This window comes from Glycine max, chromosome 8 (genome assembly GCF_000004515.6).
Source record: "Glycine max cultivar Williams 82 chromosome 8, Glycine_max_v4.0, whole genome shotgun sequence".
NCBI classification, from domain to species: Eukaryota; Viridiplantae; Streptophyta; class Magnoliopsida; order Fabales; family Fabaceae; genus Glycine; species Glycine max.
The window spans coordinates 21,665,313-21,681,639 of record NC_038244.2 but is presented as its reverse complement, the minus strand read 5'-3'; the positions used below and the strand labels follow the sequence as shown (position 1 = coordinate 21,681,639).

At 34.2% G+C, this 16,327-nt stretch overlaps 1 pseudogene; it reads right to left on the bottom strand.

Annotated features, from left to right (window-relative positions):
- Positions 1-1,932: 1,932 nt before the first annotated feature.
- Positions 1,933-5,043, bottom strand: LOC100812428 (mediator of RNA polymerase II transcription subunit 15a-like; annotated as a pseudogene).
- Positions 5,044-16,327: the final 11,284 nt, after the last annotated feature.

Sequence of the window (16,327 nt, the reverse complement as noted above, 5' to 3'; positions counted from 1 at the left end):
TATTATATGTTGATAAATTTATCACCTTACTGTGCAAAAGATATTCTGCTTGTGGGTTGATAAGCCTGGGATGCCTAAAGCTGATTTAGTTGTACTTTTTCTGATAATAGTTGAGAGAAGATTAAATGATATGTGAATGTTGCCTCTCTATATTAGTAGCCTTTGACTATAAGCTGCATGTGTGCTCGGGTCTAAGGAACATTGGCATAGGTTTTGGCAAATTTTATAGTACAAAGCTGTTCAGACTATAGTATTCTCTAGACCAGAAGTTCAAATTAGCGAGTCTAAAATACTAAAAAGCTATTCAGTTTGATTTATTGTACAAAGCTGAGTGCATTGTGCTCGGAGGGTCCTGTGGTTGACTGGGGGGGGGGGGGGGGAACAATTCATTGGAAAATACATGTTATTGCTCTCTATACAACATAATTGTAATTTCAGTTCTGCACCTCAGCACTTGCCTCAATTCGGGGGCCAGGAACCATGTATCTTGCATATTATGTCTCTCTATATCTTTGAAGCAAAGTGGGGCCCTTTTCTCTAATTTCATATTTTCATTTAGTTGTTCACTACATGGCCTAAGTTACTTTGTATCATGCTAATTGCTAAATGAATCTATCTTATAATAAGGCTTTTACTTGGCTAAGGCTTTCTTCCACTTGTCAATGGATTGTGTTTTCATGTTTTGTAAGATTGCCCAGCAATGATGATCACTAATAATCAATTGAGAGACATATGGACCAAGGGACATTGACAATACAATAAAATTAGAGTAGGGATAGTTGACACTAAATGAGAATTCAGAAAAAAAAAACATGTCTAGAAATGAGTTTAGTTCGCAGCTTTGACTCTAATACAAACTTTTATTTTTGACTGATATTGAACCCGAACCAAACTTATGAGCAGTTGTTAGCTCAGTTTGATTTAAAATTATAACTATTTTAGATATTTTTATTTATTTATTCATTTACTTTGTACAATAAAATTAATTATTTCAATTTAATAATCAAAACCCTGAACCAGACTTGCTACCCTTTCATTGCAGTCTCGCATCTTTAGTTCTCTGCTCGCCGTCACCTCCGTCCTCCGCTGCACCTCCGTCGCAGTCCATTCCTCTCTCTTTCTTCGACCACTCACTCTGTCTACGTAAGTAACCCTCACCCTTCTTTATATTATTTCCACCAATTCGTTATCCCTTGCTACAATTCCTGATGCAGCAAATTGAATTCTGTTCCTTACTAAGGAAAATTACTTTATTCATATAGATCTGTGCTAGGGTTCACATTTGTTTGGTATCTATCTCTGCAAGTGCCTCTCTCGTCCTCATTGCGTTTCACATTCTCTTCCAGGTATCTATCTTTGTAATTTCAACTTCCAACATTATTACTCACTTGTTTCATTCAAATCATTGTTCCTAAGTTAGATTTTTATGTCCCTTTTAGACTATACTCTAAGTAAAACAGTCACATATATAGATTTGTTACATATGGAGTTATGCTATTGGACCTCTCGATAGAGTAGAACATGAAATATGTGTGACCATGCATACCAATATGTGATATTTGACATATTTGTGTTTACTCTTTCACTCAAGTATAAAAGAATCAATGATCATAACTTTACGAGAATAACACATTCTTACTCTCGTGTTCAATTGAGAGACATATGGACCAAGGGACATTGAGAATACAATAAAATATGATTGCAAAGGTTAAAATCGGATAACCCAATATAGAATTATGGAGGCTAGCTTTTGAATTTGGGATTAAAAAAAAAGTAAACAATTAGAGGAGGTATATTAATAATTGTTGATAAAAAATATACACCAAACCTAAAAATGCATAAATTCGTGTGCGCACACACATTGCTATAGTATATTTAAAACAATAAATTAAATCTACAAAAGTATAGAACATTAAATATTAAAACATAATAAATAAAATTAGAGTAGGGATAGTTGACACTAAATGAGAATTCAGAAAAAAAAAAGTCTAGAAATGAGTTGAGTTCGCAACTTGACTCTAATACAAACTTTCATGTTCTACTGTATCCTAAGCACATGAAGCTTGCTGCATGCTACCATTTTTGTTAACTTTGTTCAATTCCATATTCTTAAGCTTGTGATATTATTCTACTGGGTTGCTGCTACAAAGCCTCCTTGCATATTTGTTGTTTGCAATTGAGAGTTCACTTGATTTTAATGAGACTGCATATGAGGTGGGGGAAATTGTCCATATTGCAGTGGAGGCACGATTTTGTTAGGTCTATTTATATTTATGATCTTTATAATCTGCTTCTCACATGAATCCAGTTTCAACCTGTAATTAAGTGAGATATTGCTCTTTGAAACCTGAAGGAATGCTATAGCACATTCCAACATCTTCATAAATTTCTTCAACTTTTCGAGTTTATATGACTTCGGTTGTTGTGGAAGGGAGGTATGCTGATAAAGAAAAAAAAAAAGGTACAAGGTTAAACACATTAAAAATAATTGATGAGAAAAAAAATAATAAAGGGCACCCTTTCACTTTCAGGAAAGGTGATGACTTAATAGTGCTTAGCAATCTTTAGAGATTACCAAAATAATAATAATAATAATAATAATAATAATAATAATAATGGAAAAGGCTGGTTTATTCATAGAGCAGTTGTTAAAAATTTATCTGACTAAGCATACCCGCTGAAGTTTACTAGCAGATTTTTGGTACATTTCATTCAACTCTGGCAAGTAATTTTCTTTCATGGACTTAATCTGCAAAATAAAATCAACCAAATCAAATAGGGATCGGTTAATTAGAAACCTTGTCGTCTCTTGTGCAAGAAAATTTGTACCATTGTTCCACTAAGGAAGGATGATAAAAAATTTCTCATTTTGTAATGCATTATAAATTTCATGCTTAATTGTGCACACATCATGCATGTAAGATAAGCACCTAAACACTTGGAGAACCAAGTCACTTAATACTCCATCAAGCGTACCATACTACTAGATGTGGAACTTAAGCACACCAACCATGACTTTGAATATTAAATTGAAAACTTCAAAAATCTCACTAAAGAAATACCATTCATATCAACACAAAGACATGTTAACAATTACCAGATATTCTCAATACAAATAACCAATAGAGAATAAAACGACAGCACTAAAAGAAATTAACTCTAGAAAAAAAAACAAAAAAAAAATCCTTATTGGGTAAAGCACAAGTAATTTCTACTGCTACATTACACATTTTTTCAAATATTATGTGAAGGTCCATCAACATATATAAACATTGAGTAGTATGGATTTAAGAAGAGTTCTCATTATTTTTCCTAAAAGACTACTGAAGAGTTTCATTTTCTTCTTGATAATTTCTCACAATAAAAGCCATCATTCTTCATCATTTTGGGTTTTGTTCATTTGACAAATATCTGCTGTTCAATCCAATTCACTTAGAAATAAAATGATAACAAAAAAGTACATTACCTTACCTTTTGATACACTTCTTATTGCCAATCAATATGAGGTAGGGGAAGTTGCCTTGACTGCATTGGAGGCATAGCTTTCTTATGTCTTTTTCTATTTATGAAGTTTATAATATGGTTCTCATATGAACCTAGTTTCTCTATTTATGAAGTTTATAATATGGTTCTCATATGAACCTAGTTTCTCCTTGAAATTGGGTGAGATGTTGCTCTTAGAAACCTGAAGGAATGCTATAATACGTTCCAGCATTTTAAATACATTCATCTTTTCAAGTTGATCTAACTTTGGTTGTGTTGGAAGGGAATTGTGCTGATAAAGGAAAGATACAGGGTTAAACATAGTAAAAATAATTTACGAGGAAAAAACAACAATAAAGGACTCCCTTTGAGGAAAGGTGATGACCTGATATAAGGCTTAGAACATGCTACAATCTCTAGAGTTTGCAAGAATAACAATAATGGAAAAAGATTATTTATCAATAGCAGTTATTAAAAATTGTCTGACAAATCATACCTGTTGAAGTTGGGTAGCAATCTTTTGGTACATTTCATTCAACTCTGGCAAGTAACTTTCTTTCATAGATTTAATCTGCCAGAAACAAATAATCAATGCATTAGAAACCTTGCAATCTCCTACCAGTGCAGGAATTTTGAGCAATTTTCTCCACTATTTATTCGCAATGTTATACTGGATTTGACATTGATAGCTATGTTTACCGTTGTTACAACTGAGTCCGAGGATAAAATGATAATAATTAAAAAAAATGATTCTTATGGAAAACCAAAAAATAAAAATTTGTTTTGGTTAAAGCACTTCCTGCCGCACACATTTAATTTAATAAGGAAAAAAATTATAAGAAAATAACATATTACATGTTGATACACTTGTTCTTGCCAATCACCCCCACCCCCACTTGACTGTCCGGTCTGTGCAGTTGAATCCAGAGGAGAAGCTACAAAAGATATTTCATAGACACATGAGAATTCGGCCAAAATAAATAAGATGATAATCAAAACAATGCCACAAACAAAGACAAAAGAATGCTGAATTCTTGTTGTATTTTCATTTTATTTGCAATTGATTGACAATAACTCTGATCAGGGATATCCTGATCCGGAAAAAAAAAAAAAAAACTCATCAAATCACTGAGATTATGCAATTGTCTGGGTTTTGCATTTCACCTGCTGACAAACCAAGAAATTAAAAAAATTCAAAATTAACCTGACATGTTGCAGAAACCTGGTATCTGCTAAAATACAATGTCCTTGTTGAGACTGCGTTCAGTTCTGTTTGTTGTTCTTCCCTTGAGGCAGTACTCATGTTCTTTCCTTGTCCCCTACACAACTAGACCTATAGACTTTTGCTGCCATTGCCCGTGATTTCAGCTATAGACATTGGTTTATGAAGAAATTTTTTATCTCATGTAGTCATATTCTAGTTTAGGATAGGAAATTAATTTGTTTATGTAAAATAGGATAAACTTAGGGATATTTGTGTGTAAACTGTGAGTCGGAGAACACAACATATGCTTGTTTATATAGACTGATAGTAATAATCACACATAATTAGAGGAGTTAAGTTTCTCCTAAATGGGATATGTTTCCTACATATTAAAATTGTTTCCGCCTTCTCCTGAATCAAAGGGCCAGTATTACTGCCCAAAGTATCACCTAAATCTCCAACCACGACAATGGCTGTCTTAGCAAACAACATCATCCCTCGAAGGACAAGAGGAACCAATAAATTAAAATAACATTAAAAAATTTGAAGATGAGAAATTCCCAAATAGGCAGAATTAGAATTAAAGACAATTACATACAGCCCCAAAAAAACACTCAGTATACAATTTTATTTGTAATTTTTTATAACTAAAAAAAAGAAGAAAAAAACTACTTCAGCTCTGCCTTCTACTGTCATGTATCAGGCAAACATAAAAGCAAAGACAGTGAAAGACTTTTACAGAGTTGGTCACATATCATCTTTTTTTTTTTAAAATTAGCTTTTACATAATTTAAAAAAAGATAAACTTAAGATATTTTTTCATTCCAAACACTCAAACAGGGAGGATCATTTGTGATCGAGTATGTTTTCTGATTTCTTTCATCATGCTCTCAGTATTCTGTTGCTTTTTAACTTGATCTTGGTCTTCTTCGGACTAGTAGTACATCATCCATATGCTTAAATCATGTTTAGCTTGCCAACATATTTCAGCTTTCTTCCTAAAGCTGCTCTTTTTTTTTTTTCTCACATTCAGTTTATTGCTTACGATTTGGAATAGTGACAAGTAAAGACAAATCACAACTCAAGGTCATCCAATTCCAAGAATAGAGGTTGGTTCCTTTCTTTATAGCTAATTATATTGCCTACTTCTTTTGTTCATTTATTCAAGATTTGAAGAAATTTCACTCATAAAGATGGATATATAAAGTTGTCGTTTAGATCTTTGAACTCTCATGGCTAATTTTACAAAAAATTAATATATTATGTTAAGTTTCCTAATTTAACAGGTAGCTCTCTTTAACAAAATTTTGACAAAATTAATTTCATTCAAATGTCCAATAATAACCTTTAAGAGGCAGCAGCTTCAAAATGAGGGGAATGTTCAGAAATGAATGCTCATAAATAAATATATTTGCAGGCTAGCTTTTTGTTTCTTAGTTATCAATTTGGTCTTCAAATTATATTAAAAGATTTAATTTGTGAAACAAATTTCAGCGGCTTTTATTTATGAACAGTGGTAAACGAGCATATTTAAGACATTAGAAATTGGGTCTTTGGGGAACCTTTAAATCCTTCTAAGATCCCTGAGTATGCCTCTAGAATTCCATTTGTCAAACAATTAGTGTATTCTGTCATATTGTCATCAGCAGCATATATATCTGCAGCGAGTTCTGCACCACTCTAAAGCATAGGCATTGCATACAACAACTACTTCTAAGACTTTTCTCCAATTGCCAAGGCTATGTCTCCAAAACTTGAAAAAATAGGAGGCTTAACAGACCTATGGAGCTGATTGCTGGACAATTCCACATGCAATTGGGTAATTATCCCATCACAATAAACCAGTACTTTCTCCTTGAAGCCTCTACATACATCACCAACCACACCCACTGTGATAGCAAATGTCCTGCACCCATTATATTAGGGACCACCTGAACCCAATACAATGATTGAAAATGTGCTGCACCTATTTTATAATTCCCTGCAGCTGCCATCCTTTCCCAATTACCCAAAAGCATCTCTCAAATAAATGTCCTGCAGAAAGACTTGCACCATACTGCCATACTTAAGGGCCTTTGTTCTAGTACCATTCAAAACTTACGTTCTTCATTTCGGCTGCCATCATCCCATTGTGCATGAATTGGCAGTTTTGCTTTGGTTTATTTGAATGACACTTTTGAACATTGAATCCAATGGTAACCAATACAATTTTGTCACTTGGTATGAAAACATTCACTTCATTTACCCCCGTTAATCCATCCATGTCTGTCTTAAGAATTGCTTCGTCATCTACTTTAGGCAACAAGCTTAAAGATGATAGTGGCATGATTAGTATGTTTTGTGATTTTGTGAACAAATTGATGGGAGAAGGAGGCGACAAGGGAGGCATGCTAGAGGAGGAACTCGGGGGCAAGGTGGTGGGCATGGTGGGGGGAGGGGTGAAGTAATGACTGTTGGTGTTTAGGAAAGAAAAGAGGTTAGGAATTAGATTGTTTTATAATTTTTAAAATAAAATAAAGATAGTAATGATTTTTAATTAATCACCACTATTTAAAATTTATTTTTTTAAAATTTAAAACATTGACAAAATTAAATGTTTTAGAAAAAAACCAAAAAAAATACAAAAACGATCCGTTTTGTTGAAAACATATCAAAATGAAACTAAAATAAACTTAATAGAACAAAAGTGACATTAAGCTTAATTTTTATACAAAAATGTATATTTAATTATCAATTTATCATCCATAATCTTACATGCCCCTGCGAACTTACTCTAGAATTACCAACAGCTGGACACACACATTGGATAAGATGTGAGGAAGTAAGGAAAATACCAACAGTGATAAATGGTATTTGAGCTTTTGTATGGGCTTACTAGTATCTTTTTAAAGTGTTTTGTGACTTTGTTTATACTTTGTGTGATATAAATAAAGGCCGTGTTTTAAAGACACGAAAAAAGTGATAAGCACTTTGTCTATACTTTTTTAAATTTTCATTTTTCTCAAAGGAGAAGAAAGTAATAGTTCTTGCATAAAGAAGTTTCCCTATGATATAATAGTGCAGTAAGTCTTTATTTATATGATGTAAGTAAGAACTTAATCTCTGTCTCTAGAATTCTCTACATGTTAATAGGCCAAAAAACTTGCACAAGGCTTAAAAAGCAAATGAAAAACACAGATACTTACACAAAGATAAAAATAAAAGATTAACCTTATCACAAGGAATAACACACAGCTGCCATTATAAATACTCTTTTGAGCAGTTTTGAAACTATAATGAATCTAATATTACAAAGGCCCTTATACTCTTATAAATGAAAGGATGTGAAAGTGTCAATTAAATTATGTATGTGAAAGTGTCAATTCTTATGCAAACAAAGTGGCAGGATCAGGGGTACCACTAACCTTACCTTATTCTAGAGTAAGTTCACATGTAGCTCTTAAAACTAGAAGCAACTAAGGCTCTACATCACCCCGTTTCCTTCAATTCCTAAAAATTACCTTGGAAGGTTGTGTGAGAATACCTATCATTGACTGAAAGACTAAGGCAGAGGATCATATCCTCTGCGTTCACTTGTCAATGCATTTAGTAACTTGGAACTATCAAATGAAGATTGAATAATTCATATTTTATTTCGACCAATTAATTTTAAAAAATGAATTCCAAATTTCAGTTGTTCAAAATTGAACTACTGAAATTTAGAACAAATATAAAATAAATTGAATGCATGAAAATGTGATTGCACTAAATCTATTTCCCAAGACAAACAGAAGTTAGTCTGAAGTCTTGAAAATGAACTAATGTTTTTGTGTTATTGAATTACCTTACAGCCATATGTTGTATGTGTGTTTCAATTTTTTTTGTTACACAACTGTAATCTTGTTGTGCTATTAAATATGAAATTATTCTTAATTTGTAGGTACCGACTGTTACGGATTGGCAAAAAGTACTTGCTCCTTCACTGTTACTGCAACAAATACTGTCATACTGCTCATCTTCGGAGGTATGTATGCCATTCTTAAACTGCTGTGGTTAACTATTATATTTTTGCCCCTGATGTAAGTATTGTTTATTATTACATTCTACCTCATTGAGTGAGCCATAGTTCCCCGTTTGAGCTTCAATACAACGATTAATACGGATAATTTGGATTAATTGTTGTATTGAATCTTGAATTGTCCGTTTGGACAGTTTGGGAAGACAATTTTTTTTTTTACTTCATTTTGACTTACAAGTCAAGTATGTTGTGTTATTTTTTATTATATTTCGGTCACTGCATCTTGCTTTGTTCTCTGGGTGCATACATGAGCGGTGTCAATTGATGTCACCGCTTTGATGTCGTGTACTTGGAGACCAAAGCGAAATGCTGCCGAAATTTAGTCAAATTTAACATAACCGCCTTAACTTGTTTGTTTGAATGAAGTAAAAAACTGTCTTCCTGAATGAGGTAGGGTCACACCTTTTTACAATAAAAAAGAGAGGTTCGCATGCATATCAGATAATGAACCTCGTTTGACAGTACACCAAATATGGATCGGAGTTGGATGAAAAGACCACGCATAACTGAAGAGTACGAGAATGGGGTTGAAGATTTCTTGCAATTTGCCAAACAAAATGCTCCAGACTTTCGTGGGGTATACTTCTGTCCATGTGTGAAATGTTTGAATGGTCGACGACAATCTTTGGATGACATTAGAACACATCTGATATGTGATGGTATCTGTCCTACTTATACAAGATGGATATGACATGGTGAGTTATCAGAAATGTCATCAACCCCTGGAAATGTTGGATTTCATGAAGAAGTTGGTGATCGTATAGAAGACATGCTACGCGATCTTGGACAAGAGGGTTTTAGGCAAACACATGCACCATATTATGAAAAGTTAGAAAATGATTCAAAGACACCGTTGTATGTCGGATGCACTAAGTATACACGGTTGTCAGGGGTGTTAGCTTTGGTGAATTTGAAAGCAAGATTTGGGTGGAGTGACAAAAGCTTCAACGAATTACTGTTGTTATTGAAGAATATGCTTCCTGAAGATAACACGCTACCGAAGAATCATTACGAGGCAAAGAAGATATTATGTCCTGTTGGAATGGAATACCAAAAAATACATGCTTGCCCTAACGATTGTATCTTGTATAGGCATGAGTATGCTAAACTGCGCAACTGCCCTACATGTGGCGTGTCACGCTACAAAGTGAATTCCAACGATTTCGGTGAAGATGCAACCACATACAAAGATCGTCCATCCAAAGTTTGTTGGTATCTTCCAGTAATACCAAGGTTTAAGCGATTGTTTGCTAATGCAGAAGATGCGAAAAATCTAACATGGCATGCTGATGGCAGGATCAAAGATGGATTGCTCCGTCATCCTGATGATTCTCCTCAATGGAAAACAATTGATCAGCTGTATCCGGAGTTTAGCCAAGATCCCAGAAACCTAAGGGTTGGTCTTGCTTCGGATGGAATGAATCCATTTGGAAACTTGAGCTGCAATCATAGTTCGTGGCCTGTTTTGCTAATAATCTACAACCTCCCTCCTTGGTTGTGCATCAAGCGGAAGCTTATATCAAGCACGACCAACTGTCCACGTCAACACTAGTACTGGTAGAGGATCTGGCCCGCATAAAGAAAAATTCCATAGTTACTTGGGGGTAGTGGCGCGGGCGAAAATCCCTATTGTTCATGCTACTTGGAAAGATGTCCCCGACACTCTAAAAGTTATTGTATGGGATGACATTTTGGTAAGTCCACTCAACTGGTAACGAGTTTACTTTTGTGTATATTTAATGCCTGTGGAAATTTGGTTTATGTAGTTACTGATTGAAAAGTATTTATTATTTTAGGCCAAATTTGATATTCCTGAAGGTTTAACTGCGAAGAAGAAGGTTATGTCCACGGTTGCGACAAGATGGAGGCAATTTAAGTCCTCCCTGACCTCCAGATATGTATACAATGACAAAGATGATCAACAAAACATTGATCCATCTGCTAAGTATGGTTTCGATCGAGAAACATGGGAAGCATTTTCAAAGACTCGACAGACACCTACTTGGAAGGTTTAAATTGAATTGCTTTTACTCAACATTTAACTTATTTAATTGTTGTCAAAGTTTTGATATATGGACTTGTATTTAATAATGTTGACAGGGAATCCGTAAAAAAGCACAGGAAATTCAAAAATTCAACGACTGTCCCCACATATTGTCTCGTGGAGGGTACGACGTGCTTGAAAAAAAATTGATGGCTGAGAAAACAAAGTCAAGAGTGAATCAAGGTGACGGTACTGACAATACAGATGTGGTCGTCGACCCTCCATCCCCTATTGCAAGACATGTGAAGTGGAAGAAGGCTAGAACTAACAAATTTGGGCAAATGACATCTGCTGCAGCTCAAGAAATCGCAGACAAAATTGTAAGCCCAATATATGTCACCCTTAAAAATTTTAAGTTGTAATGACACTTATAAGTTTACTTGTTGTGATTGTTACAGGATGATTTGCATGAACAATCAACACAGGGAACTTTTGTCGCGCATGGTCGTCAAGACATTCTGAACACTGCCATTGGCCGTCCAGAGCACCCAGGTCGGGTTCGTGTTGCTGGACATGGTGTCACTATAGGTAATTACTATGGACCGCGTGGTAGTGGCTCCAACACTTCTTCGGCAACGATGAGTGCAGATAAATTGGTGGAAATCATAGGAAGTATAAAGCAAGAGTTGAGGAAAGAGGTAGAAGACGAAAACAAACGGACTATCGACTTATTGCAGAAGCAGTTGGATGCGATCAAGAGTGAGTTATCACAAATTCAAACGCAACAGTCAGCTCCTTTTAGACCGTCTATCCCTGATGTATTGGTTGCACGTGTCAGCACCAAAGAAAGCTGTGCGGAGGCTGCTGCAAATGTTGTTGCTAAGGAGCGGTCTACACTTGATGCTTCTATTGTGGGGTTATACATTGTGTGTGGCGATAGTACACAGGTGGTGGCTGCGGGAAAAATGTATGGAGTTGGTGGCATTATACACAATGTTGCTTACACAAATGATGTAGTAAGGGTTTGTGTTGAGACAATTTATGATGGTGACGCCAGTGTCCCGTTTCCAACTTCAGAGATTCAGTATGTCAGGGACGCGAGTAGCACATTCATTGCATGGCCCAGACATCTAGTGAAGCCTATAACTGATGTAAGTAATATAATTATCGCCCTGTCTAATGTCATTTAATTGAATACAAATTTGGTAATACACCATTTGTGATTAACTTTACTACTTATTTTGTTGTACCATATAGGATTCAAATCATAATGCGCGTTTTCCAGTTGGACGTCTTGGTGAGGCTGAGGTTGCAGCTGAAGCTGATCCATTGGGCGAATTGATGAAGACATTATTTTACGTGTACAAGACTCCAGTGGAAGTGCCGTGGGAGGCAACACAATTTGGACTTCCTGATGTTGGGGCAAAATTTTTCATCACACATGCTGATCTAGCGGAAATAATATCAGGTGACAAGTGTTTGAACATATCTATCCTGCAGCTGTGGACCATGTAAGTCATTTTTCGTCAACCTTTATGTTTGATTACGTCATAACCAACATTGTTGAATCTAAAACATTTACAATATTCATGACTTGTGTTGGAAATAGTTTTATGAATAACTGTGGTAGAAGCAAAGTTGATCAGTCACTGTATGGTCTGTTGGAGCCTCAATCTATACACAATGCTAAGGACAGACGTGAACAATGCCAACAATACATTCAAACATGGGTCAAGGAATCACAAAGGCAGTTGTACTTAGGAGCTTACTTGCATCAGTAAGTTGAACTGTTCTTGTAATTAAAGTCATTTTTTTTGCTTGAATAAAAACCTAATTGTAATTGTCAACTTTAGGGCACATTGACAACTATTTGTTTTGTGTCCAAGGGAAAACACAGTTGTTTGGTTTTGTTCTCTGAGGAAGAAGCCAGACATTAGCATCAAAGCCACAATTAACAGGTTCTATTCAAATATACAAATGATGGTTTGTGGAGGTAACTGTTGTTACATATTCAAAAATAATGGTTGTCATATATATGGTTGTTTGTATTTTTTTTACTAGTGCAATGAAGACAATAACCAGTTCTTTCGAAGGCATGTCTAATCAACCTGCACCTCGGTGGGTTGAACCAAAGGTTAGCAATTATTGAAGTTCTACCTGTTTCTAATGAAGCGTTTGTACATGTTGAAGTCTTGCATCTTAACTAACAATTTTCACTGTTAAATTTAGAGTCATGTCCAAACTGGAGCGTACGAGTGCGAATATTATGTGATGCATTGGATGTGGTGCATAGTGACTGGTGGATTGAAGGATGACTGGAACAAGGTATACGTAATGCATGGACTTACAATTGTAGGTTTGGTTAATATTTGTTAAGTTACTAATAATGTCATCAATTCTTAAATTTGTAGTGGTTTTCTGATGGATCACCGTTAGACGTGGAGGCCATCACCACACTTCGCCAGAAATGGGCAACATTCTTTTTAAGTATTAGGAAAAGCGGATGCTAAAGAGGATTTTCATTATGTAGTAGAACATTTTTAGTGTGATTACATCATTTCGTTTAAAATTTCAAACAATTGTTTCATGTGACATTAATGGTTGCAAACAAACTACTTGATGGTTCGGTTAGCTAAGTGTATATGAAAGGCACAATTAAGGTCTCCATTGTTTATGCTTAAATTGTTTTAGTTTGTGGTTTTATTTTATTACAAAATATTCATTTTAATAGGATCAACGCAATTATTAGTTCATAGATTCATTTTAATAGGTGACTTTTGTTAGGGCTCATGTTTACTATATGATTAATTAATTTTACCACTTGTTTAGCTTGTTTGAAGTGTGATGCACTTGTTCAGTGTACTTGCATGGTGCATGTTAAATAATCAAAAGAAGCAACTAACAACATAGACTTGGATGGCCTCGTCGTTATTGGTGGTGATGACTTAAACACTAATATGTGCCTTCTTGCTGAGAATTTCAGGTTTGTAGCTGAATTTTATTTCTGTTGTAATCTGTGTCTTAGGACATTTCCATTCATGAATAATCACAGGTCATCCTGCAGGTTTAATTGCTATAATATGGATTCATGCAGGAGCTAAAATTTATAAATAAGTTTAAAAAAGATGCATTAAAACCATTGAATTCATAACTCAGGTATGTATGACTTTTACCTGAGAGATTCAAGTTGCCTAAGGATGAGGTGCAAAGAATTAAGTGATTGATTTTGGGTCTTTTTTAGGACAATATTGATATGAAAGGTTGGGGTTTGATAAAGTTTTGCTGCTGTTCTCAGCACTGATAGATATTATATATTTTTTAGTGTCACATTTCTTGATATTTTGTTTCTAACAGTGGGGATTATGGTCATGCTATCACGGTGGAAATTCGGAGAAGAGTTCAAATTGTAGCAGATTCAAGTGCTGACCTGCTTGCATTAGAAACAGTGCCCAATAAGCTTGAAGCTGAGGTATCCTAAAGCTTTGGACAGCCAAATGCTAAAATCTATCCCCCATGGTTCTTTTTTATCTCTGTTAAAAGTGTCATCCGTCTTTTAAAAATTATTGAATCATAAATTTTTTTCTAACTTTACCCTTAATTAATATTTATGAGTGAGAGAAGATTGATAAAATCATAATAATATTTTTAATATTTTAAGGAAGGGTAATTCAGTCAAAGGAACTTGTTTTGCTTATAATCGAGGCTATCTAATGACATTCTTATTTCTTGTGCAATAACCTTAAAATCTAGATAATGAACGGAAATCAAATCCTTGATGATTGAAGAAATTTTGTTATATTTGTATAATTCATTTTGGTTGATGTGCTTTTGTTCCATGTTACCATCAAATGTGAATCACATAAACTTTTGATGGATGTTTTCTTTGAGTGAAGAAGTTTTCAACAAAATTTGGCCCAAATTTTGCCTTGCTTCCCTTGACCACTACAAAGCATTAATTTTTCGATTCTGGAGTTTCCATTGCTTTTGTGAAAGGGTAAAATCACTAGTAAAGCAACTATAATGAGTAACTCACTCAAGCATATATGATCAATTAAAATCCCGGAACAGGTACAAAATAATAGTTATCTAAAGCTAAATATTAGTATTGGACAATTAAATTTGTAAGCCTTCACTTGCAATTATTTTGTCTCGACTCCCGAATTTATCTAACTATATTGACTAAGCAGGCTTTTGCTCAGCTTCTGGAACAAGAGGACATAAAGATTCCAGCATGGTTTTCTTTTAACTCATGGAGTTAATGTTGTTAGTGGTGATTCTTTAATGGAATGTGGCTCTATTGCTGAATCAGGTAATAAAGTTGTCGCTGTTGGAATCAACTGTACCCCACCAAGATTTATACATGGTCTAATTGTTTTGCTTATGAGGGTAAAACTTAGGTTCTCTCGTTTCCAATCAATTATGTTGTGTGTAGGCTAATTATTGAACGTATTTTTTTACACATCATAAATTCTTTTTTTGTTTTTTATAACCTCTCCTATTCTTTTAGGTCATAATTAGTATTGTTGTTTCAGTTCTAAAACTGTTAGTATTCACGTTGCCAAGTTCTTTTCATTTTGATAAGTCATGTACATTAGGGTGAATAATAAATGCACATGGAAAATGGCTTATATATATCTGTTAGTCATGTACATTAGGGTGAATAATAAATACTCATGGAGTTAAATGGCTTATTTTGATAAGTTTGTATAGAGTCAACCATTCAAGAGTTGCATGATATTGTAAAAATAGCTTTCAACTATTTTTTATTTTTTTATGAACATGGCTTATATGAATGGAAACTTCTCTGAGTAAAGTACTTAACCTATACCTTGATACAGTTTTCACATTAATGTGAAACTATTTGTCTCTAGAAATGTTGATAGTGTCATTTTCCCTTGTTTTTTTGTGTTACTTTCATGTAAGAAATGTGTCAGTGTTAATAAGCTATTATATTATTATTATAGTTATGGGACTTGTCTTTGTGAAATACTTATTCTTGATTCACATATGATATCTTCAGGTGACTACAAAACCAATTGTTATATATCCAAACAGTGGGGAAACTTACGATGCTGACCTAAAGGAGTGGGTGGTAAGTTTATTCCATGTGGTTTTACTATTACAATTTAAAGGATAGGCAGGCCTACTTTGTCTTCAAAATTGAAGAAAGGTCTATTATAGAATGTAAGTATCTAAATTATCATATAAAAAATGAACCACTATGCATTGGAAAATTGGATTTTGGAAATTATTCTGCTTGAATCAAGTAATGACAAATTTCACATCCTTTTATTAATAATTGTATACAAGTACATCTAAAGATTTTAAGGAAAGACTTAAATAGTTTTTTAGCCCCTATAATATTTATAGGGTTGTTTTCTTTGTGGTCCTCTTAATTTTTTTTCCTGTTTTGGTCCTTATAAAATGTTTTTGTTTCATTTGGATCCCTGTCCTGGTTAGTGATGACATGGTGTTAATAGAGATTAGAAAATAGCCTAATGTTTCCTAAATTGCAGGACTAAAATGAAATTTTAATATAAGGACTCATCAAAACTTTACAATTTTATAGGAACTGAAAAAATAACATCATGGACTAAAA